Here is a 23,425-nt window from a genome sequence, read left to right as displayed (position 1 = left end):
AGGCGCACTCAGCAGAGCACTGTGAGAGGCAGAATCGTCTTTGCGCGAAGAAGCAGCTTCTTCGTCTCCGGGAGCCGGAGAGAGCGGCAACTTCGCAAAGGTGATGAAACAAGCTGTACAACACTGCGATTGTGTGCGCAGCTTGCCAACTGAGAGAAAACAGTACCTGACCACTCTCCTGCCTTTTCTATTCAGATGAACATTCGATTGCAAGCTGTTTTGGACAACTTTCTTTCTCTTCTTGCAAAACACTCGGCAGACCTCCGTGCAGCCTCTAGAACACGATGGGTGATGTTTTCTGGGCTGGCACAGTTTCTCCTTGCCAGACAGAGTGGAAAAGCTTTTTGCTAAGATGTAGACGAGAAGAGAGGCTAAAGACGAAGGTACGGTGCTCTGCAGAGCTAAGCACCGCTCCCGGGCGTCTTTCGGCAGAAGGCGCACACAGCAGAGCACTGTGAGCGGCAGAATCGTCTTTGCGCGAAGAAGCAGCTTCTTCGTCTCCGGGAGCCGGAGAGAGCGGCAACTTCGCAAAGGTGATGAAACAAGCTGTACAACACTGCGATTGTGTGCGCAGCCTGCCAACTGAGAGAAAACAGTACCTGACCACTCTCCTGCCTTTTCTATTCACATGAACATTCGATTGCAAGCTGTTTTGGACAACTTTCTTTCTCTTCTTGCAAAACACTCGGCAGACCTCCATGCAGCCTCTAGAACACGATGGGAGATGTTTTCTGTGCTGGCACAGTTTCTCCTTGCCAGACAGAGTGGAAAAGCTTTTTGCTAAGATGTAGACGAGAAGAAAGGCTAAAGAAGCACGTATGGTGCTTCTCAGAGCTAAGCACCGCTCCCGGACCTCTTTCGGCAGAAGGCGCACACCGCAGAGCACTGTGAGCGGCAGAATCGTCTTTGCGCGAAGAAGCAGCTTCTTCGTCTCCGGGAGCCGGAGAGAGCGGCAACTTGGCAAAGGTGATGAAACAAGCTGTACAACACTGCGATTGTGTGCGCAGCTTGCCAAGTGAGAGAAAACAGTACCTGACCACTCTCCTGCCTTTTCTATTCACATGAACATTCGATTGCAAGCTGTTTTGGACAACTTTCTTTCTCTTCTTGCAAAACACTCGGCAGACCTCCGTGCAGCCTCTAGAACACGATGGGAGATGTTTTCTGTGCTGGCACAGTTTCTCCTTGCCAGACAGAGTGGAAAAGCTTTTTGCTAAGATGTAGACGAGAAGAGAGGCTAAAGACGAAGGTACGGTGCTTCTCAGAGCTAAGCACCGCTCCCGGACCTCTTTCGGCAGAAGGCGCACACCGCAGAGCACTGTGAGCGGCAGAATCGTCTTTGCGCGAAGAAGCAGCTTCTTCGTCTCCGGGAGCCGGAGAGAGCGGCAACTTCGCAAAGGTGATGAAACAAGCTGTACAACACTGCGATTGTGTGCGCAGCGTGCCAACTGAGAGAAAACAGTACCTGACCACTCTCCTGCCTTTTCTATTCAGATGAACATTCGATTGCAAGCTGTTTTGGACAACTTTCTTTCTCTTCTTGCAAAACACTCGGCAGACCTGCGTGCAGCCTCTAGAACACGATGGGAGATGTTTTCTGTGCTGGCACAGTTTCTCCTTGCCAGACAGAGTGGAAAAGCTTTTTGCTAAGATGTAGACGAGAAGAGAGGCTAAAGAAGCACGTATGGTGCTTCTCAGAGCTAAGCACCGCTCCCGGGGCTCTTTCGGCAGAAGGCGCACACCGCAGAGCACTGTGAGCGGCAGAATCGTCTTTGCGCGAAGAAGCAGCTTCTTCGTCTCCGGGAGCCGGAGAGAGCGGCAACTTGGCAAAGGTGATGAAACAAGCTGTACAACACTGCGATTGTGTGCGCAGCTTGCCAACTGAGAGAAAACAGTACCTGACCACTCTCCTGCCTTTTCTATTCACATGAACATTCGATTGCAAGCTGTTTTGGACAACTTTCTTTCTCTTCTTGCAAAACACTCGGCAGACCTGCGTGCAGCCTCTAGAACACGATGGGAGATGTTTTTTGTGCTGGCACAGTTTCTCCTTGCCAGACAGAGTGGAAAAGCTTTTTGCTAAGATGTAGACGAGAAGAGAGGCTAAAGACGAAGGTACGGTGCTCTGCAGAGCTAAGCACCGCTCCCGGGCGTCTTTCGGCAGAAGGCGCACACCGCAGAGCACTGTGAGCGGCAGAATCGTCTTTGCGCGAAGAAGCAGCTTCTTCGTCTCCGGGAGCCGGAGAGAGCGGCAACTTCGCAAAGGTGATGAAACAAGCTGTACAACACTGCGATTGTGTGCGTAGCCTGCCAACTGAGAGAAAACAGTACCTGACCATTCTCCTGCCTTTTCTATTCACATGAACATTCGATTGCAAGCTGTTTTGGACAACTTTCTTTCTCTTCTTGCAAAACACTCGGCAGACCTGCGTGCAGCCTCTAGAACACGATGGGAGATGTTTTTTGTGCTGGCACAGTTTCTCCTTGCCAGACAGAGTGGAAAAGCTTTTTGCTAAGATGTAGACGAGAAGAGAGGCTAAAGACGAAGGTACGGTGCTCTGCAGAGCTAAGCACCGCTCCCGGGCGTCTTTCGGCAGAAGGCGCACACCGCAGAGCACTGTGAGCGGCAGAATCGTCTTTGCGCGAAGAAGCAGCTTCTTCGTCTCCGGGAGCCGGAGAGAGCGGCAACTTCGCAAAGGTGATGAAACAAGCTGTACAACACTGCGATTGTGTGCGCAGCTTGCCAACTGAGAGAAAACAGTACCTGACCACTCTCCTGCCTTTTCTATTCACATGAACATTCGATTGCAAGCTGTTTTGGACAACTTTCTTTCTCTTCTTGCAAAACACTCGGCAGACCTGCGTGCAGCCTCTAGAACACGATGGGAGATGTTTTTTGTGCTGGCACAGTTTCTCCTTGCCAGACAGAGTGGAAAAGCTTTTTGCTAAGATGTAGACGAGAAGAGAGGCTAAAGACGAAGGTACGGTGCTCTGCAGAGCTAAGCACCGCTCCCGGGCGTCTTTCGGCAGAAGGCGCACACCGCAGAGCACTGTGAGCGGCAGAATCGTCTTTGCGCGAAGAAGCAGCTTCTTCGTCTCCGGGAGCCGGAGAGAGCGGCAACTTGGCAAAGGTGATGAAACAAGCTGTACAACACTGCGATTGTGTGCGCAGCTTGCCAAGTGAGAGAAAACAGTACCTGACCACTCTCCTGCCTTTTCTATTGACATGAACATTCGATTGCAAGCTGTTTTGGACAACTTTCTTTCTCTTCTTGCAAAACACTCGGCAGACCTGCGTGCAGCCTCTAGAACACGATGGGAGATGTTTTTTGTGCTGGCACAGTTTCTCCTTGCCAGACAGAGTGGAAAAGCTTTTTGCTAAGATGTAGACGAGAAGAGAGGCTAAAGACGAAGTTACGGTGCTCTGCAGAGCTAAGCACCGCTCCCGGACCTCTTTCGGCAGAAGGCGCACACCGCAGAGCACTGTGAGCGGCAGAATCGTCTTTGCGCGAAGAAGCAGCTTCTTCGTCTCCGGGAGCCGGAGAGAGCGGCAACTTCGCAAAGGTGATGAAACAAGCTGTACAACACTGCGATTGTGTGCGCAGCTTGCCAACTGAGAGAAAACAGTACCTGACCACTCTCCTGCCTTATGTAATCACATGAACATTCGATTGGAAGCTGTTTTGGACAACTTTCTTTCTCTTCTTGCAAAACACTCGGCAGACCTCCGTGCAGCCTCTAGAACACGATGGGAGATGTTTTCTGTGCTGGCACAGTTTCTCCTTGCCAGACAGAGTGGAAAAGCTTTTTGCTAAGATGTAGACGAGAAGAGAGGCTAAAAAAGCACGTATGGTGCTTCTCGGAGCTAAGCACAGCTCCCGGGCCTCTTTCGGCAGAAGGCGCACACCGGAGAGCACTGTGAGCGGCAGAATCGTCTTTGCGCGAAGAAGCAGCTTCTTCGTCTCCGGGAGCCGGAGAGAGCGGCAACTTGGCAAAGGTGATGAAACAAGCTGTACAACACTGCGATTGTGTGCGCAGCCTGCCAACTGAGAGAAAACAGTACCTGACCTTTCTCCTGCCTTTTCTATTCACATGAACATTCGATTGCAAGCTGTTTTGGACAACTTTCTTTCTCTTCTTGCAAAACACTCGGCAGACCTCCGTGCAGCCTCTAGAACACGATGGGAGATGTTTTCTGTGCTGGCACAGTTTCTCCTTGCCAGACAGAGTGGAAAAGCTTTTTGCTAAGATGTAGACGAGAAGAGAGGCTAAAGACGAAGGTACGGTGCTCTGCAGAGCTAAGCACGGCTCCCGGGCCTCTTTCGGCAGAAGGCGCACACAGCAGAGCACTGTGAGCGGCAGAATCGTCTTTGCGCGAAGAAGCAGCTTCTTCGTCTCCGGGAGCCGGAGAGAGCGGCAACTTCGCAAAGGTGATGAAACAAGCTGTACAACACTGCCATTGTGTGCGCAGCTTGCCAACTGAGAGAAAACAGTACCTGACCACTCTCCTGCCTCTTCTGTTCAGATGAACATTCGATTGGAAGCTGTTTTGGACAACTTTCTTTCTCTTCTTGCAAAACACTCGGCAGACCTCCGTGCAGCCTCTAGAACACGATGGGAGATGTTTTTTGTGCTGGCACAGTTTCTCCTTGCCAGACAGAGTGGAAAAGCTTTTTGCTAAGATGTAGACGAGAAGAGAGGCTAAAGACGAAGGTACGGTGCTCTGCAGAGCTAAGCACCGCTCCCGGACCTCTTTCGGCAGAAGGCGCACACCGCAGAGCACTGTGAGCGGCAGAATCGTCTTTGCGCGAAGAAGCAGCTTCTTCGTCTCCGGGAGCCGGAGAGAGCGGCAACTTGGCAAAGGTGATGAAACAAGCTGTACAACACTGCGATTGTGTGCGCAGCTTGCCAAGTGAGAGAAAACAGTACCTGACCACTCTCCTGCCTTTTCTATTCACATGAACATTCGATTGGAAGCTGTTTTGGACAACTTTCTTTCTCTTCTTGCAAAACACTCGGCAGACCTCCGTGCAGCCTCTAGAACACGATGGGAGATGTTTTTTGTGCTGGCACAGTTTCTCCTTGCCAGACAGAGTGGAAAAGCTTTTTGCTAAGATGTAGACGAGAAGAGAGGCTAAAGACGAAGGTACGGTGCTCTGCAGAGCTAAGCACCGCTCCCGGGGCTCTTTCGGTAGAAGGCGCACACCGCAGAGCACTGTGAGCGGCAGAATCGTCTTTGCGCGAAGAAGCAGCTTCTTCGTCTCCGGGAGCCGGAGAGAGCGGCAACTTGGCAAAGGTGATGAAACAAGCTGTACAACACTGCGATTGTGTGCGCAGCTTGCCAACTGAGAGAAAACAGTACCTGACCACTCTCCTGCCTTTTCTATTCACGTGAACATTCGATTGCAAGCTGTTTTGGACAACTTTCTTTCTCTTCTTGCAAAACACTCGGCAGACCTCCGTGCAGCCTCTAGAACACGATGGGAGATGTTTTCTGTGCTGGCACAGTTTCTCCTTGCCAGACAGAGTGGAAAAGCTTTTTGCTAAGATGTAGACGAGAAGAGAGGCTAAAGAAGCACGTATGGTGCTTCTCAGAGCTAAGCACCGCTCCCGGACCTCTTTCGGCAGAAGGCGCACACCGCAGAGCACTGTGAGTGGCAGAATCGTCTTTGCGCGAAGAAGCAGCTTCTTCGTCTCCGGGAGCCGGAGAGAGCGGCAACTTCGCAAAGGTGATGAAACAAGCTGTACAACACTGCGATTGTGTGCGCAGCGTGCCAACTGAGAGAAAACAGTACCTGACCACTCTCCTGCCTTTTCTATTCACATGAACATTCGATTGCAAGCTGTTTTGGACAACTTTCTTTCTCTTCTTGCAAAACACTCGGCAGACCTCCGTGCAGCCTCTAGAAGAAGATGGGAGATGTTTTTTGTGCTGGCACAGTTTCTCCTTGCCAGACAGAGTGGAAAAGCTTTTTGCTAAGATGTAGACGAGAAGAGAGGCTAAAGACGAAGGTACGGTGCTCTGCAGAGCTAAGCACCGCTCCCGGGCCTCTTTCTGCAGAAGGCGCACTCAGCAGAGCACTGTGAGAGGCAGAATCGTCTTTGCGCGAAGAAGCAGCTTCTTCGTCTCCGGGAGCCGGAGAGAGCGGCAACTTCGCAAAGGTGATGAAACAAGCTGTACAACACTGCGATTGTGTGCGCAGCTTGCCAAGTGAGAGAAAACAGTACCTGACCACTCTCCTGCCTTTTCTATTCACATGAACATTCGATTGCAAGCTGTTTTGGACAACTTTCTTTCTCTTCTTGCAAAACACTCGGCAGACCTCCGTGCAGCCTCTAGAACACGATGGGTGATGTTTTCTGGGCTGGCACAGTTTCTCCTTGCCAGACAGAGTGGAAAAGCTTTTTGCTAAGATGTAGACGAGAAGAGAGGCTAAAGACGAAGGTACGGTGCTCTGCAGAGCTAAGCACCGCTCCCGGGCGTCTTTCGGCAGAAGGCGCACACCGCAGAGCACTGTGAGCGGCAGAATCGTCTTTGCGCGAAGAAGCAGCTTCTTCGTCTCCGGGAGCCGGAGAGAGCGGCAACTTCGCAAAGGTGATGAAACAAGCTGTACAACACTGCGATTGTGTGCGCAGCTTGCCAACTGAGAGAAAACAGTACCTGACCACTCTCCTGCCTTTTCTATTCACATGAACATTCGATTGCAAGCTGTTTTGAACAACTTTCTTTCTCTTCTTGCAAAACACTCGGCAGACCTCCATGCAGCCTCTAGAACACGATGGGAGATGTTTTTTGTGCTGGCACAGTTTCTCCTTGCCAGACAGAGTGGAAAAGCTTTTTGCTAAGATGTAGACGAGAAGAGAGGCTAAAGACGAAGGTACGGTGCTCTGCAGAGCTAAGCACCGCTCCCGGACCTCTTTCGGCAGAAGGCGCACACCGCAGAGCACTGTGAGCGGCAGAATCGTCTTTGCGCGAAGAAGCAGCTTCTTCGTCTCCGGGAGCCGGAGAGAGCGGCAACTTGGCAAAGGTGATGAAACAAGCTGTACAACACTGCGATTGTGTGCGCAGCTTGCCAAGTGAGAGAAAACAGTACCTGACCACTCTCCTGCCTTTTCTATTGACATGAACATTCGATTGGAAGCTGTTTTGGACAACTTTCTTTCTCTTCTTGCAAAACACTCGGCAGACCTCCGTGCAGCCTCTAGAACACGATGGGAGATGTTTTCTGTGCTGGCACAGTTTCTCCTTGCCAGACAGAGTGGAAAAGCTTTTTGCTAAGATGTAGACGAGAAGAGAGGCTAAAGAAGCACGTATGGTGCTTCTCAGAGCTAAGCACAGCTCCCGGGGCTCTTTCGGCAGAAGGCGCACACCGCAGAGCACTGTGAGCGGCAGAATCGTCTTTGCGCGAAGAAGCAGCTTCTTCGTCTCCGGGAGCCGGAGAGAGCGGCAACTTCGCAAAGGTGATGAAACAAGCTGTACAACACTGCGATTGTGTGCGCAGCTTGCCAACTGAGAGAAAACAGTACCTGACCACTCTCCTGCCTTTTCTATTCACATGAACATTCGATTGCAAGCTGTTTTGGACAACTTTCTTTCTCTTCTTGCAAACACTCGGCAGACCTGCGTGCAGCCTCTAGAACACGATGGGAGATGTTTTTTGTGCTGGCACAGTTTCTCCTTGCCAGACAGAGTGGAAAAGCTTTTTGCTAAGATGTAGACGAGAAGAGAGGCTAAAGACGAAGGTACGGTGCTCTGCAGAGCTAAGCACCGCTCCCGGGCGTCTTTCGGCAGAAGGCGCACACCGCAGAGCACTGTGAGCGGCAGAATCGTCTTTGCGCGAAGAAGCAGCTTCTTCGTCTCCGGGAGCCGGAGAGAGCGGCAACTTGGCAAAGGTGATGAAACAAGCTGTACAACACTGCGATTGTGTGCGCAGCTTGCCAACTGAGAGAAAACAGTACCTGACCACTCTCCTGCCTTTTCTATTCACATGAACATTCGATTGCAAGCTGTTTTGGACAACTTTCTTTCTCTTCTTGCAAAACACTCGGCAGACCTCCGTGCAGCCTCTAGAACACGATGGGAGATGTTTTCTGGGCTGGCACAGTTTCTCCTTGCCAGACAGAGTGGAAAAGCTTTTTGCTAAGATGTAGACGAGAAGAGAGGCTAAAGACGAAGGTACGGTGCTCTGCAGAGCTAAGCACCGCTCCCGGGCGTCTTTCGGCAGAAGGCGCACACCGCAGAGCACTGTGAGCGGCAGAATCGTCTTTGCGCGAAGAAGCAGCTTCTTCGTCTCCGGGAGCCGGAGAGAGCGGCAACTTGGCAAAGGTGATGAAACAAGCTGTACAACACTGCGATTGTGTGCGCAGCGTGCCAACTGAGAGAAAACAGTACCTGACCACTCTCCTGCCTTTTCTATTCACATGAACATTCGATTGCAAGCTGTTTTGGACAACTTTCTTTCTCTTCTTGCAAAACACTCGGCAGACCTCCGTGCAGCCTCTAGAAGAAGATGGGAGATGTTTTTTGTGCTGGCACAGTTTCTCCTTGCCAGACAGAGTGGAAAAGCTTTTTGCTAAGATGTAGACGAGAAGAGAGGCTAAAGACGAAGGTACGGTGCTCTGCAGAGCTAAGCACCGCTCCCGGGCCTCTTTCGGCAGAAGGCGCACTCAGCAGAGCACTGTGAGAGGCAGAATCGTCTTTGCGCGAAGAAGCAGCTTCTTCGTCTCCGGGAGCCGGAGAGAGCGGCAACTTGGCAAAGGTGATGAAACAAGCTGTACAACACTGCGATTGTGTGCGCAGCTTGCCAACTGAGAGAAAACAGTACCTGACCACTCTCCTGCCTTTTCTATTCAGATGAACATTCGATTGCAAGCTGTTTTGGACAACTTTCTTTCTCTTCTTGCAAAACACTCGGCAGACCTCCGTGCAGCCTCTAGAACACGATGGGTGATGTTTTCTGGGCTGGCACAGTTTCTCCTTGCCAGACAGAGTGGAAAAGCTTTTTGCTAAGATGTAGACGAGAAGAGAGGCTAAAGACGAAGGTACGGTGCTCTGCAGAGCTAAGCACCGCTCCCGGGCGTCTTTCGGCAGAAGGCGCACACAGCAGAGCACTGTGAGCGGCAGAATCGTCTTTGCGCGAAGAAGCAGCTTCTTCGTCTCCGGGAGCCGGAGAGAGCGGCAACTTCGCAAAGGTGATGAAACAAGCTGTACAACACTGCGATTGTGTGCGCAGCCTGCCAACTGAGAGAAAACAGTACCTGACCACTCTCCTGCCTTTTCTATTCACATGAACATTCGATTGCAAGCTGTTTTGGACAACTTTCTTTCTCTTCTTGCAAAACACTCGGCAGACCTCCATGCAGCCTCTAGAACACGATGGGAGATGTTTTTTGTGCTGGCACAGTTTCTCCTTGCCAGACAGAGTGGAAAAGCTTTTTGCTAAGATGTAGACGAGAAGAGAGGCTAAAGACGAAGGTACGGTGCTCTGCAGAGCTAAGCACCGCTCCCGGGCGTCTTTCGGCAGAAGGCGCACACCGCAGAGCACTGTGAGCGGCAGAATCGTCTTTGCGCGAAGAAGCAGCTTCTTCGTCTCCGGGAGCCGGAGAGAGCGGCAACTTGGCAAAGGTGATGAAACAAGCTGTACAACACTGCGATTGTGTGCGCAGCTTGCCAAGTGAGAGAAAACAGTACCTGACCACTCTCCTGCCTTTTCTATTGACATGAACATTCGATTGGAAGCTGTTTTGGACAACTTTCTTTCTCTTCTTGCAAAACACTCGGCAGACCTCCGTGCAGCCTCTAGAACACGATGGGAGATGTTTTCTGTGCTGGCACAGTTTCTCCTTGCCAGACAGAGTGGAAAAGCTTTTTGCTAAGATGTAGACGAGAAGAGAGGCTAAAGAAGCACGTATGGTGCTTCTCAGAGCTAAGCACAGCTCCCGGGGCTCTTTCGGCAGAAGGCGCACACCGCAGAGCACTGTGAGCGGCAGAATCGTCTTTGCGCGAAGAAGCAGCTTCTTCGTCTCCGGGAGCCGGAGAGAGCGGCAACTTGGCAAAGGTGATGAAACAAGCTGTACAACACTGCGATTGTGTGCGCAGCTTGCCAACTGAGAGAAAACAGTACCTGACCACTCTCCTGCCTTTTCTATTCAGATGAACATTCGATTGCAAGCTGTTTTGGACAACTTTCTTTCTCTTCTTGCAAAACACTCGGCAGACCTCCGTGCAGCCTCTAGAACACGATGGGTGATGTTTTCTGGGCTGGCACAGTTTCTCCTTGCCAGACAGAGTGGAAAAGCTTTTTGCTAAGATGTAGACGAGAAGAGAGGCTAAAGACGAAGGTACGGTGCTCTGCAGAGCTAAGCACCGCTCCCGGGCGTCTTTCGGCAGAAGGCGCACACAGCAGAGCACTGTGAGCGGCAGAATCGTCTTTGCGCGAAGAAGCAGCTTCTTCGTCTCCGGGAGCCGGAGAGAGCGGCAACTTCGCAAAGGTGATGAAACAAGCTGTACAACACTGCGATTGTGTGCGCAGCTTGCCAACTGAGAGAAAACAGTACCTGACCACTCTCCTGCCTTTTCTATTCACATGAACATTCGATTGCAAGCTGTTTTGGACAACTTTCTTTCTCTTCTTGCAAAACACTCGGCAGACCTCCGTGCAGCCTCTAGAACACGATGGGAGATGTTTTCTGTGCTGGCACAGTTTCTCCTTGCCAGACAGAGTGGAAAAGCTTTTTGCTAAGATGTAGACGAGAAGAAAGGCTAAAGAAGCACGTATGGTGCTTCTCAGAGCTAAGCACCGCTCCCGGACCTCTTTCGGCAGAAGGCGCACACCGCAGAGCACTGTGAGCGGCAGAATCGTCTTTGCGCGAAGAAGCAGCTTCTTCGTCTCCGGGAGCCGGAGAGAGCGGCAACTTGGCAAAGGTGATGAAACAAGCTGTACAACACTGCGATTGTGTGCGCAGCTTGCCAAGTGAGAGAAAACAGTACCTGACCACTCTCCTGCCTTTTCTATTCACATGAACATTCGATTGCAAGCTGTTTTGGACAACTTTCTTTCTCTTCTTGCAAAACACTCGGCAGACCTCCGTGCAGCCTCTAGAACACGATGGGAGATGTTTTCTGTGCTGGCACAGTTTCTCCTTGCCAGACAGAGTGGAAAAGCTTTTTGCTAAGATGTAGACGAGAAGAGAGGCTAAAGACGAAGGTACGGTGCTCTGCAGAGCTAAGCACCGCTCCCGGACCTCTTTCGGCAGAAGGCGCACACCGCAGAGCACTGTGAGCGGCAGAATCGTCTTTGCGCGAAGAAGCAGCTTCTTCGTCTCCGGGAGCCGGAGAGAGCGGCAACTTCGCAAAGGTGATGAAACAAGCTGTACAACACTGCGATTGTGTGCGCAGCGTGCCAACTGAGAGAAAACAGTACCTGACCACTCTCCTGCCTTTTCTATTCAGATGAACATTCGATTGCAAGCTGTTTTGGACAACTTTCTTTCTCTTCTTGCAAAACACTCGGCAGACCTGCGTGCAGCCTCTAGAACACGATGGGAGATGTTTTCTGTGCTGGCACAGTTTCTCCTTGCCAGACAGAGTGGAAAAGCTTTTTGCTAAGATGTAGACGAGAAGAGAGGCTAAAGAAGCACGTATGGTGCTTCTCAGAGCTAAGCACAGCTCCCGGGGCTCTTTCGGCAGAAGGCGCACACCGCAGAGCACTGTGAGCGGCAGAATCGTCTTTGCGCGAAGAAGCAGCTTCTTCGTCTCCGGGAGCCGGAGAGAGCGGCAACTTGGCAAAGGTGATGAAACAAGCTGTACAACACTGCGATTGTGTGCGCAGCTTGCCAACTGAGAGAAAACAGTACCTGACCACTCTCCTGCCTTTTCTATTCACGTGAACATTCGATTGCAAGCTGTTTTGGACAACTTTCTTTCTCTTCTTGCAAAACACTCGGCAGACCTCCGTGCAGCCTCTAGAACACGATGGGAGATGTTTTCTGTGCTGGCACAGTTTCTCCTTGCCAGACAGAGTGGAAAAGCTTTTTGCTAAGATGTAGACGAGAAGAAAGGCTAAAGAAGCACGTATGGTGCTTCTCAGAGCTAAGCACCGCTCCCGGACCTCTTTCGGCAGAAGGCGCACACCGCAGAGCACTGTGAGCGGCAGAATCGTCTTTGCGCGAAGAAGCAGCTTCTTCGTCTCCGGGAGCCGGAGATAGCGGCAACTTCGCAAAGGTGATGAAACAAGCTGTACAACACTGCGATTGTGTTCGCAGCTTGCCAAGTGAGAGAAAACAGTACCTGAACACTCTCCTGCCTTTTCTATTCACATGAACATTCGATTGCAAGCTGTTTTGGACAACTTTCTTTCTCTTCTTGCAAAACACTCGGCAGACCTCCGTGCAGCCTCTAGAACACGATGGGAGATGTTTTCTGTGCTGGCACAGTTTCTCCTTGCCAGACAGAGTGGAAAAGCTTTTTGCTAAGATGTAGACGAGAAGAGAGGCTAAAGACGAAGGTACGGTGCTCTGCAGAGCTAAGCACCGCTCCCGGACCTCTTTCGGCAGAAGGCGCACACCGCAGAGCACTGTGAGCGGCAGAATCGTCTTTGCGCGAAGAAGCAGCTTCTTCGTCTCCGGGAGCCGGAGAGAGCGGCAACTTCGCAAAGGTGATGAAACAAGCTGTACAACCCTGCGATTGTGTGCCCAGCTTGCCAACTGAGAGAAAACAGTACCTGACCACTCTCCTGCCTTTTCTATTCACATGAACATTCGATTGCAAGCTGTTTTGGACAACTTTCTTTCTCTTCTTGCAAAACACTCGGCAGACCTCCGTGCAGCCTCTAGAACACGATGGGAGATGTTTTCTGTGCTGGCACAGTTTCTCCTTGCCAGACAGAGTGGAAAAGCTTTTTGCTAAGATGTAGACGAGAAGAGAGGCTAAAGAAGCACGTATGGTGCTTCTCAGAGCTAAGCACCGCTCCCTGGGCTCTTTCGGCAGAAGGCGCACACCGCAGAGCACTGTGAGCGGCAGAATCGTCTTTGCGCGAAGAAGCAGCTTCTTCGTCTCCGGGAGCCGGAGAGAGCGGCAACTTCGCAAAGGTGATGAAACAAGCTGTACAACACTGCGATTGTGTGCGCAGCGTGCCAACTGAGAGAAAACAGTACCTGACCACTCTCCTGCCTTTTCTATTCACGTGAACATTCGATTGCAAGCTGTTTTGGACAACTTTCTTTCTCTTCTTGCAAAACACTCGGCAGACCTGCGTGCAGCCTCTAGAACACGATGGGAGATGTTTTCTGTGCTGGCACAGTTTCTCCTTGCCAGACAGAGTGGAAAAGCTTTTTGCTAAGATGTAGACGAGAAGAGAGGCTAAAGACGAAGGTACGGTGCTCTGCAGAGCTAAGCACCGCTCCCGGACCTCTTTCGGCAGAAGGCGCACACCGCAGAGCACTGTGAGCGGCAGAATCGTCTTTGCGCGAAGAAGCAGCTTCTTCGTCTCCGGGAGCCGGAGAGAGCGGCAACTTGGCAAAGGTGATGAAACAAGCTGTACAACACTGCGATTGTGTGCGCAGCTTGCCAACTGAGAGAAAACAGTACCTGACCACTCTCCTGCCTTTTCTATTCACGTGAACATTCGATTGCAAGCTGTTTTGGACAACTTTCTTTCTCTTCTTGCAAAACACTCGGCAGACCTCCGTGCAGCCTCTAGAACACGATGGGAGATGTTTTCTGTGCTGGCACAGTTTCTCCTTGCCAGACAGAGTGGAAAAGCTTTTTGCTAAGATGTAGACGAGAAGAAAGGCTAAAGAAGCACGTATGGTGCTTCTCAGAGCTAAGCACCGCTCCCGGACCTCTTTCGGCAGAAGGCGCACACCGCAGAGCACTGTGAGCGGCAGAATCGTCTTTGCGCGAAGAAGCAGCTTCTTCGTCTCCGGGAGCCGGAGAGAGCGGCAACTTCGCAAAGGTGATGAAACAAGCTGTACAACACTGCGATTGTGTTCGCAGCTTGCCAAGTGAGAGAAAACAGTACCTGACCACTCTCCTGCCTTTTCTATTCACATGAACATTCGATTGCAAGCTGTTTTGGACAACTTTCTTTCTCTTCTTGCAAAACACTCGGCAGACCTCCGTGCAGCCTCTAGAACACGATGGGAGATGTTTTCTGTGCTGGCACAGTTTCTCCTTGCCAGACAGAGTGGAAAAGCTTTTTGCTAAGATGTAGACGAGAAGAGAGGCTAAAGACGAAGGTACGGTGCTCTGCAGAGCTAAGCACCGCTCCCGGGCGTCTTTCGGCAGAAGGCGCACACCGCAGAGCACTGTGAGCGGCAGAATCGTCTTTGCGCGAAGAAGCAGCTTCTTCGTCTCCGGGAGCCGGAGAGAGCGGCAACTTGGCAAAGGTGATGAAACAAGCTGTACAACACTGCGATTGTGTGCGCAGCGTGCCAACTGAGAGAAAACAGTACCTGACCACTCTCCTGCCTTTTCTATTCACATGAACATTCGATTGCAAGCTGTTTTGGACAACTTTCTTTCTCTTCTTGCAAAACACTCGGCAGACCTCCGTGCAGCCTCTAGAACACGATGGGAGATGTTTTCTGGGCTGGCACAGTTTCTCCTTGCCAGACAGAGTGGAAAAGCTTTTTGCTAAGATGTAGACGAGAAGAGAGGCTAAAGAAGCACGTATGGTGCTTCTCAGAGCTAAGCACAGCTCCCGGGGCTCTTTCGGCAGAAGGCGCACACCGCAGAGCACTGTGAGCGGCAGAATCGTCTTTGCGCGAAGAAGCAGCTTCTTCGTCTCCGGGAGCCGGAGAGAGCGGCAACTTGGCAAAGGTGATGAAACAAGCTGTACAACACTGCGATTGTGTGCGCAGCGTGCCAACTGAGAGAAAACAGTACCTGACCACTCTCCTGCCTTTTCTATTCACATGAACATTCGATTGCAAGCTGTTTTGGACAACTTTCTTTCTCTTCTTGCAAAACACTCGGCAGACCTCCGTGCAGCCTCTAGAACACGATGGGAGATGTTTTCTGGGCTGGCACAGTTTCTCCTTGCCAGACAGAGTGGAAAAGCTTTTTGCTAAGATGTAGACGAGAAGAGAGGCTAAAGACGAAGGTACGGTGCTCTGCAGAGCTAAGCACCGCTCCCGGACCTCTTTCGGCAGAAGGCGCACACCGCAGAGCACTGTGAGCGGCAGAATCGTCTTTGCGCGAAGAAGCAGCTTCTTCGTCTCCGGGAGCCGGAGAGAGCGGCAACTTCGCAAAGGTGATGAAACAAGCTGTACAACACTGCGATTGTGTGCGCAGCTTGCCAACTGAGAGAAAACAGTACCTGACCACTCTCCTGCCTTTTCTATTCACATGAACATTCGATTGCAAGCTGTTTTGGACAACTTTCTTTCTCTTCTTGCAAAACACTCGGCAGACCTGCGTGCAGCCTCTAGAACACGATGGGAGATGTTTTTTGTGCTGGCACAGTTTCTCCTTGCCAGACAGAGTGGAAAAGCTTTTTGCTAAGATGTAGACGAGAAGAGAGGCTAAAGACGAAGGTACGGTGCTCTGCAGAGCTAAGCACCGCTCCCGGGGCTCTTTCGGTAGAAGGCGCACACCGCAGAGCACTGTGAGCCGCAGAATCGTCTTTGCGCGAAGAAGCAGCTTCTTCGTCTCCGGGAGCCGGAGAGAGCGGCAACTTGGCAAAGGTGATGAAACAAGCTGTACAACACTGCGATTGTGTGCGCAGCTTGCCAACTGAGAGAAAACAGTACCTGACCACTCTCCTGCCTTTTCTATTCACGTGAACATTCGATTGCAAGCTGTTTTGGACAACTTTCTTTCTCTTCTTGCAAAACACTCGGCAGACCTCCGTGCAGCCTCTAGAACACGATGGGAGATGTTTTCTGTGCTGGCACAGTTTCTCCTTGCCAGACAGAGTGGAAAAGCTTTTTGCTAAGATGTAGACGAGAAGAAAGGCTAAAGAAGCACGTATGGTGCTTCTCAGAGCTAAGCACCGCTCCCGGACCTCTTTCGGCAGAAGGCGCACACCGCAGAGCACTGTGAGCGGCAGAATCGTCTTTGCGCGAAGAAGCAGCTTCTTCGTCTCCGGGAGCCGGAGATAGCGGCAACTTCGCAAAGGTGATGAAACAAGCTGTACAACACTGCGATTGTGTTCGCTGCTTGCCAAGTGAGAGAAAACAGTACCTGACCACTCTCCTGCCTTTTCTATTCACATGAACATTCGATTGCAAGCTGTTTTGGACAACTTTCTTTCTCTTCTTGCAAAACACTCCGCAGACCTCCGTGCAGCCTCTAGAACACGATGGGAGATGTTTTCTGTGCTGGCACAGTTTCTCCTTGCCAGACAGAGTGGAAAAGCTTTTTGCTAAGATGTAGACGAGAAGAGAGGCTAAAGACGAAGGTACGGTGCTCTGCAGAGCTAAGCACCGCTCCCGGGCGTCTTTCGGCAGAAGGCGCACACCGCAGAGCACTGTGAGCGGCAGAATCGTCTTTGCGCGAAGAAGCAGCTTCTTCGTCTCCGGGAGCCGGAGAGAGCGGCAACTTGGCAAAGGTGATGAAACAAGCTGTACAACACTGCGATTGTGTGCGCAGCGTGCCAACTGAGAGAAAACAGTACCTGACCACTCTCCTGCCTTTTCTATTCACATGAACATTCGATTGCAAGCTGTTTTGGACAACTTTCTTTCTCTTCTTGCAAAACACTCGGCAGACCTCCGTGCAGCCTCTAGAACACGATGGGAGATGTTTTCTGTGCTGGCACAGTTTCTCCTTTCCAGACAGAGTGGAAAAGCTTTTTGCTAAGATGTAGACGAGAAGAGAGGCTAAAGAAGCACGTATGGTGCTTCTCAGAGCTAAGCACAGCTCCCGGGGCTCTTTCGGCAGAAGGCGCACACTGCAGAGCACTGTGAGCGGCAGAATCGTCTTTGCGCGAAGAAGCAGCTTCTTCGTCTCCGGGAGCCGGAGAGAGCGGCAACTTCGCAAAGGTGATGAAACAAGCTGTACAACACTGCGATTGTGTGCGCAGCGTGCCAACTGAGAGAAAACAGTACCTGACCACTCTCCTGCCTTTTCTATTCACATGAACATTCGATTGCAAGCTGTTTTGGACAACTTTCTTTCTCTTCTTGCAAAACACTCGGCAGACCTCCGTGCAGCCTCTAGAACACGATGGGAGATGTTTTTTGTGCTGGCACAGTTTCTCCTTGCCAGACAGAGTGGAAAAGCTTTTTGCTAAGATGTAGACGAGAAGAGAGGCTAAAGACGAAGGTACGGTGCTCTGCAGAGCTAAGCACCGCTCCCGGGGCTCTTTCGGTAGAAGGCGCACACAGCAGAGCACTGTGAGCGGCAGAATCGTCTTTGCGCGAAGAAGCAGCTTCTTCGTCTCCGGGAGCCGGAGAGAGCGGCAACTTGGCAAAGGTGATGAAACAAGCTGTACAACACTGCGATTGTGTGCGCAGCTTGCCAACTGAGAGAAAACAGTACCTGACCACTCTCCTGCCTTTTCTATTCACGTGAACATTCGATTGCAAGCTGTTTTGGACAACTTTCTTTCTCTTCTTGCAAAACACTCGGCAGACCTCCGTGCAGCCTCTAGAACACGATGGGAGATGTTTTCTGTGCTGGCACAGTTTCTCCTTGCCAGACAGAGTGGAAAAGCTTTTTGCTAAGATGTAGACGAGAAGAGAGGCTAAAGAAGCACGTATGCTGCTTCTCAGAGCTAAGCACCGCTCCCGGACCTCTTTCGGCAGAAGGCGCACACCGCAGAGCACTGTGAGCGGCAGAATCGTCTTTGCGCGAAGAAGCAGCTTCTTCGTCTCCGGGAGCCGGAGAGAGCGGCAACTTCGCAAAGGTGATGAAACAAGCTGTACAACACTGCGATTGTGTGCGCAGCGTGCCAACTGAGAGAAAACAGTACCTGACCACTCTCCTGCCTTTTCTATTCAGATGAACATTCGATTGCAAGCTGTTTTGGACAACTTTCTTTCTCTTCTTGCAAAACACTCTGGAGACCTCCGTGCAGCCTCTAGAAGACGATGGGAGATGTTTTCTGTGCTGGCACAGTTTCTCCTTGCCAGACAGAGTGGAAAAGCTTTTTGCTAAGATGTAGACGAGAAGAGAGGCTAAAGACGAAGGTACGGTGCTCTGCAGAGCTAAGCACCGCTCCCGGGCCTCTTTCGGCAGAAGGCGCACACCGCAGAGCACTGTGAGCGGCAGAATCGTCTTTGCGCGAAGAAGCAGCTTCTTCGTCTCCGGGAGCCGGAGAGAGCGGCAACTTGGCAAAGGTGATGAAACAAGCTGTACAACACTGCGATTGTGTGCGCAGCTTGCCAACTGAGAGAAAACAGTACCTGACCACTCTCCTGCCTTTTCTATTCACATGAACATTCGATTGCAAGCTGTTTTGGACAACTTTCTTTCTCTTCTTGCAAAACACTCGGCAGACCTCCGTGCAGCCTCTAGAACACGATGGGAGATGTTTTCTGTGCTGGCACAGTTTCTCCTTGCCAGACAGAGTGGAAAAGCTTTTTGCTAAGATGTAGACGAGAAGAAAGGCTAAAGAAGCACGTATGGTGCTTCTCAGAGCTAAGCACCGCTCCCGGGGCTCTTTCGGCAGAAGGCGCACGCCGCAGAGCACTGTGAGCGGCAGAATCGTCTTTGCGCGAAGAAGCAGCTTCTTCGTCTCCGGGAGCCGGAGAGAGCGGCAACTTCGCAAAGGTGATGAAACAAGCTGTACAACACTGCGATTGTGTTCGCAGCTTGCCAAGTGAGAGAAAACAGTACCTGACCACTCTCCTGCCTTTTCTATTCACATGAACATTCGATTGCAAGCTGTTTTGGACAACTTTCTTTCTCTTCTTGCAAAACACTCGGCAGACCTCCGTGCAGCCTCTAGAACACGATGGGAGATGTTTTCTGTGCTGGCACAGTTTCTCCTTGCCAGACAGAGTGGAAAAGCTTTTTGCTAAGATGTAGACGAGAAGAGAGGCTAAAGACGAAGGTACGGTGCTCTGCAGAGCTAAGCACCGCTCCCGGACCTCTTTCGGCAGAAGGCGCACACCGCAGAGCACTGTGAGCGGCAGAATCGTCTTTGCGCGAAGAAGCAGCTTCTTCGTCTCCGGGAGCCGGAGAGAGCGGCAACTTCGCAAAGGTGATGAAACAAGCTGTACAACACTGCGATTGTGTGCGCAGCGTGCCAACTGAGAGAAAACAGTACCTGAACACTCTCCTGCCTTTTCTATTCACATGAACATTCGATTGCAAGCTGTTTTGGACAACTTTCTTTCTCTTCTTGCAAAACACTCGGCAGACCTCCGTGCAGCCTCTAGAACACGATGGGAGATGTTTTCTGGGATGGCACAGTTTCTCCTTGCCAGACAGAGTGGAAAAGCTTTTTGCTAAGATGTAGACGAGAAGAGAGGCTAAAGAAGCACGTATGGTGCTTCTCAGAGCTAAGCACCGCTCCCGGACCTCTTTCGGCAGAAGGCGCACACCGCAGAGCACTGTGAGCGGCAGAATCGTCTTTGCGCGAAGAAGCAGCTTCTTCGTCTCCGGGAGCCGGAGAGAGCGGCAACTTGGCAAAGGTGATGAAACAAGCTGTACAACACTGCGATTGTGTGCGCAGCTTGCCAACTGAGAGAAAACAGTACCTGACCACTCTCCTGCCTTTTCTATTCACATGAACATTCGATTGCAAGCTGTTTTGGACAACTTTCTTTCTCTTCTTGCAAAACACTCGGCAGACCTCCGTGCAGCCTCTAGAACACGATAGGATATGTTTTTTGTGCTGGCACAGTTTCTCCTTGCCAGACAGAGTGGAAAAGCTTTTTGCTAAGATGTAGACGAGAAGAGAGGCTACAGACGAAGGTACGGTTCTCTGCAGAGCAAAGCACCGCTCCCGGGCCTCTTTTGGCAGAAGGCGCACACCGCAGAGCACTGTGAGCGGCAGAATCGTCTTTGCGCGAAGAAGCAGCTTCTTCGTCTCCGGGAGCCGGAGAGAGCGGCAACTTGGCAAAGGTGATGAAACAAGCTGTACAACACTGCGATTGTGTGCGCAGCTTGCCAACTGAGAGAAAACAGTACCTGAGCACTCTCCTGCCTTTTCTATTCACATGAACATTCGATTGCAAGCTGTTTTGGACAACTTTCTTTCTCTTCTTGCAAAACACTCGGCAGACCTCCGTGCAGCTTCTAGAACACGATGGGAGATGTTTTCTGTGCTGGCAGAGTTTCTCCTTGCCAGACAGAGTGGAAGAGCTTTTTGCTAAGATGTAGACGAGAAGAGAGGCTAAAGACGAAGGTACGGTGCTCTGCAGAGCTAAGCACCGCTTCAGGGCCTCTTTCGACTGAAGGCGCACACCGCAGAGCACTGTGAGCGGCAGAATCGTCTTTGCGCGAAGAAGCAGCTGCTTCGTCTCCGGGAGCCGGAGAGAGCGGCAACTTGGCAAAGGTGATGAAACAAGCTGTACAACACTGCGATTGTGTTCGCAGCTTGCCAACTGAGAGAAAACAGTACCTGACCACTCTCCTGCCTTTTCTATTCACATGAACATTCGATTGCAAGCTGTTTTGGACAACTTTCTTTCTCTTCTTGCAAAACACTCGGCAGACCTCCGTGCAGCCTCTAGAACACGATGGGAGATGTTTTCTGTGCTGGCACAGTTTCTCCTTGCCAGACAGAGTGGAAAAGCTTTTTGCTAAGATGTAGACGAGAAGAGAGGCTAAAGACGAAGGTACGGTGCTCTGCAGAGCTAAGCACCGCTCCCGGACCTCTTTCGGCAGAAGGCGCACACAGCAGAGCACTGTGAGCGGCAGAATCGTCTTTGCGCGAAGAAGCAGCTTCTTCGTCTCCGGGAGCCGGAGAGAGCGGCAACTTCGCAAAGGTGATGAAACAAGCTGTACAACACTGCGATTGTGTGCGCAGCGTGCCAACTGAGAGAAAACAGTACCTGACCACTCTCCTGCCTTTTCTATTCACATGAACATTCGATTGCAAGCTGTTTTGGACAACTTTCTTTCTCTTCTTGCAAAACACTCGGCAGACCTCCGTGCAGCCTCTAGAACACGATGGGAGATGTTTTCTGGGCTGGCACAGTTTCTCCTTGCCAGACAGAGTGGAAAAGCTTTTTGCTAAGATGTAGACGAGAAGAGAGGCTAAAGACGAAGGTACGGTGCTCTGCAGAGCTAAGCACCGCTCCCGGGCCTCTTTCGGCAGAAGGCGCACACAGCAGAGCACTGTGAGCGGCAGAATCGTCTTTGCGCGAAGAAGCAGCTTCTTCGTCTCCGGGAGCCGGAGAGAGCGGCAACTTGGCAAAGGTGATGAAACAAGCTGTACAACACTGCGATTGTGTGCGCAGCTTGCCAACTGAGAGAAAACAGTACCTGACCACTCTCCTGCCTTTTCTATTCACATGAACATTCGATTGCAAGCTGTTTTGGACAACTTTCTTTCTCTTCTTGCAAAACACTCGGCAGACCTGCGTGCAGCCTCTAGAACACGATGGGAGATGTTTTCTGTGCTGGCACAGTTTCTCCTTGCCAGACAGAGTGGAAAAGCTTTTTGCTAAGATGTAGACGAGAAGAGAGGCTAAAGAAGCACGTATGGTGCTTCTCAGAGCTAAGCACAGCTCCCGGGGCTCTTTCGGCAGAAGGCGCACACCGCAGAGCACTGTGAGCGGCAGAATCGTCTTTGCGCGAAGAAGCAGCTTCTTCGTCTCCGGGAGCCGGAGAGAGCGGCAACTTCGCAAAGGTGATGAAACAAGCTGTACAACACTGCGATTGTGTGCGCAGCTTGCCAACTGAGAGAAAACAGTACCTGACCACTCTCCTGCCTTTTCTATTCACAAGAACATTCGATTGCAAGCTGTTTTGGACAACTTTCTTTCTCTTCTTGCAAAACACTCGGCAGACCTCCGTGCAGCCTCTAGAACACGATGGGAGATGTTTTCTGGGCTGGCACAGTTTCTCCTTGCCAGACAGAGTGGAAAAGCTTTTTGCTAAGATGTAGACGAGAAGAGAGGCTAAAGACGAAGGTACGGTGCTCTGCAGAGCTAAGCACCGCTCCCGGACCTCTTTCGGCAGAAGGCGCACACCGCAGAGCACTGTGAGCGGCAGAATCGTCTTTGCGCGAAGAAGCAGCTTCTTCGTCTCCGGGAGCCGGAGAGAGCGGCAACTTCGCAAAGGTGATGAAACAAGCTGTACAACACTGCGATTGTGTGCGCAGCTTGCCAACTGAGAGAAAACAGTACCTGACCACTCTCCTGCCTTTTCTATTCACATGAACATTCGATTGCAAGCTGTTTTGGACAACTTTCTTTCTCTTCTTGCAAAACACTCGGCAGACCTGCGTGCAGCCTCTAGAACACGATGGGAGATGTTTTTTGTGCTGGCACAGTTTCTCCTTGCCAGACAGAGTGGAAAAGCTTTTTGCTAAGATGTAGACGAGAAGAGAGGCTAAAGACGAAGGTACGGTGCTCTGCAGAGCTAAGCACCGCTCCCGGACCTCTTTCGGCAGAAGGCGCACACCGCAGAGCACTGTGAGCGGCAGAATCGTCTTTGCGCGATAAGCAGCTTCTTCGTCTCCGGGAGCCGGAGAGAGCGGCAGCTTCGCAAAGGTGATGAAACAAGCTGTACAACACTGCGATTGTGTGCGCAGCTTGCCAACTGAGAGAAAACAGTACCTGAGCACTCTCCTGCCTTTTCTATTCACATGAACATTCGATTGCAAGCTGTTTTGGACAACTTTCTTTCTCTTCTTGCAAAACACTCGGCAGACCTCCGTGCAGCCTCTAGAACACGATGGGAGATGTTTTCTGTGCTGGCACAGTTTCTCCTTGCCAGACAGAGTGGAAAAGCTTTTTGCTAAGATGTAGACGAGAAGAGAGGCTAAAGACGAAGGTACGGTGCTCTGCAGAGCTAAGCACCGCTCCCGGGCTTCTTTCGGCAGAAGGCGCACACCGCAGAGCACTGTGAGCGGCAGAATCGTCTTTGCGCGAAGAAGCAGCTTCTTCGTCTCCGGGAGCCGGAGAGAGCGGCAGCTTCGCAAAGGTGATGAAACAAGCTGTACAACACTGCGATTGTGTGCGCAGCTTGCCAACTGAGAGAAAACAGTACCTGAGCACTCTCCTGCCTTTTCCATTCACATGAACATTCGATTGCAAGCTGTTTTGGACAACTTTCTTTCTCTTCTTGCAAAACACTCGGCAGACCTCCGTGCAGCCTCTAGAACACGATGGGAGATGTTTTCTGTGCTGGCACAGTTTCTCCTTGCCAGACAGAGTGGAAAAGCTTTTTGTTAAGATGTAGACGAGAAGAGAGGCTAAAGACGAAGGTACGGTGCTCTGCAGAGCTAAGCACCGCTCCCGGACCTCTTTCGGTAGAAGGCGCACACCGCAGAGCACTGTGAGCGGCAGAATCGTCTTTGCG

This window comes from Melozone crissalis, unplaced genomic scaffold (genome assembly GCF_028551555.1).
Source record: "Melozone crissalis strain CALT ecotype California unplaced genomic scaffold, PUWL_Pcris_2 ptg000061l_1, whole genome shotgun sequence".
Taxonomy (NCBI): domain Eukaryota; kingdom Metazoa; phylum Chordata; class Aves; order Passeriformes; family Passerellidae; genus Melozone; species Melozone crissalis.
The sequence above is the reverse complement of the archived record's forward strand: the minus strand, read 5'-3'. Positions refer to the sequence as shown.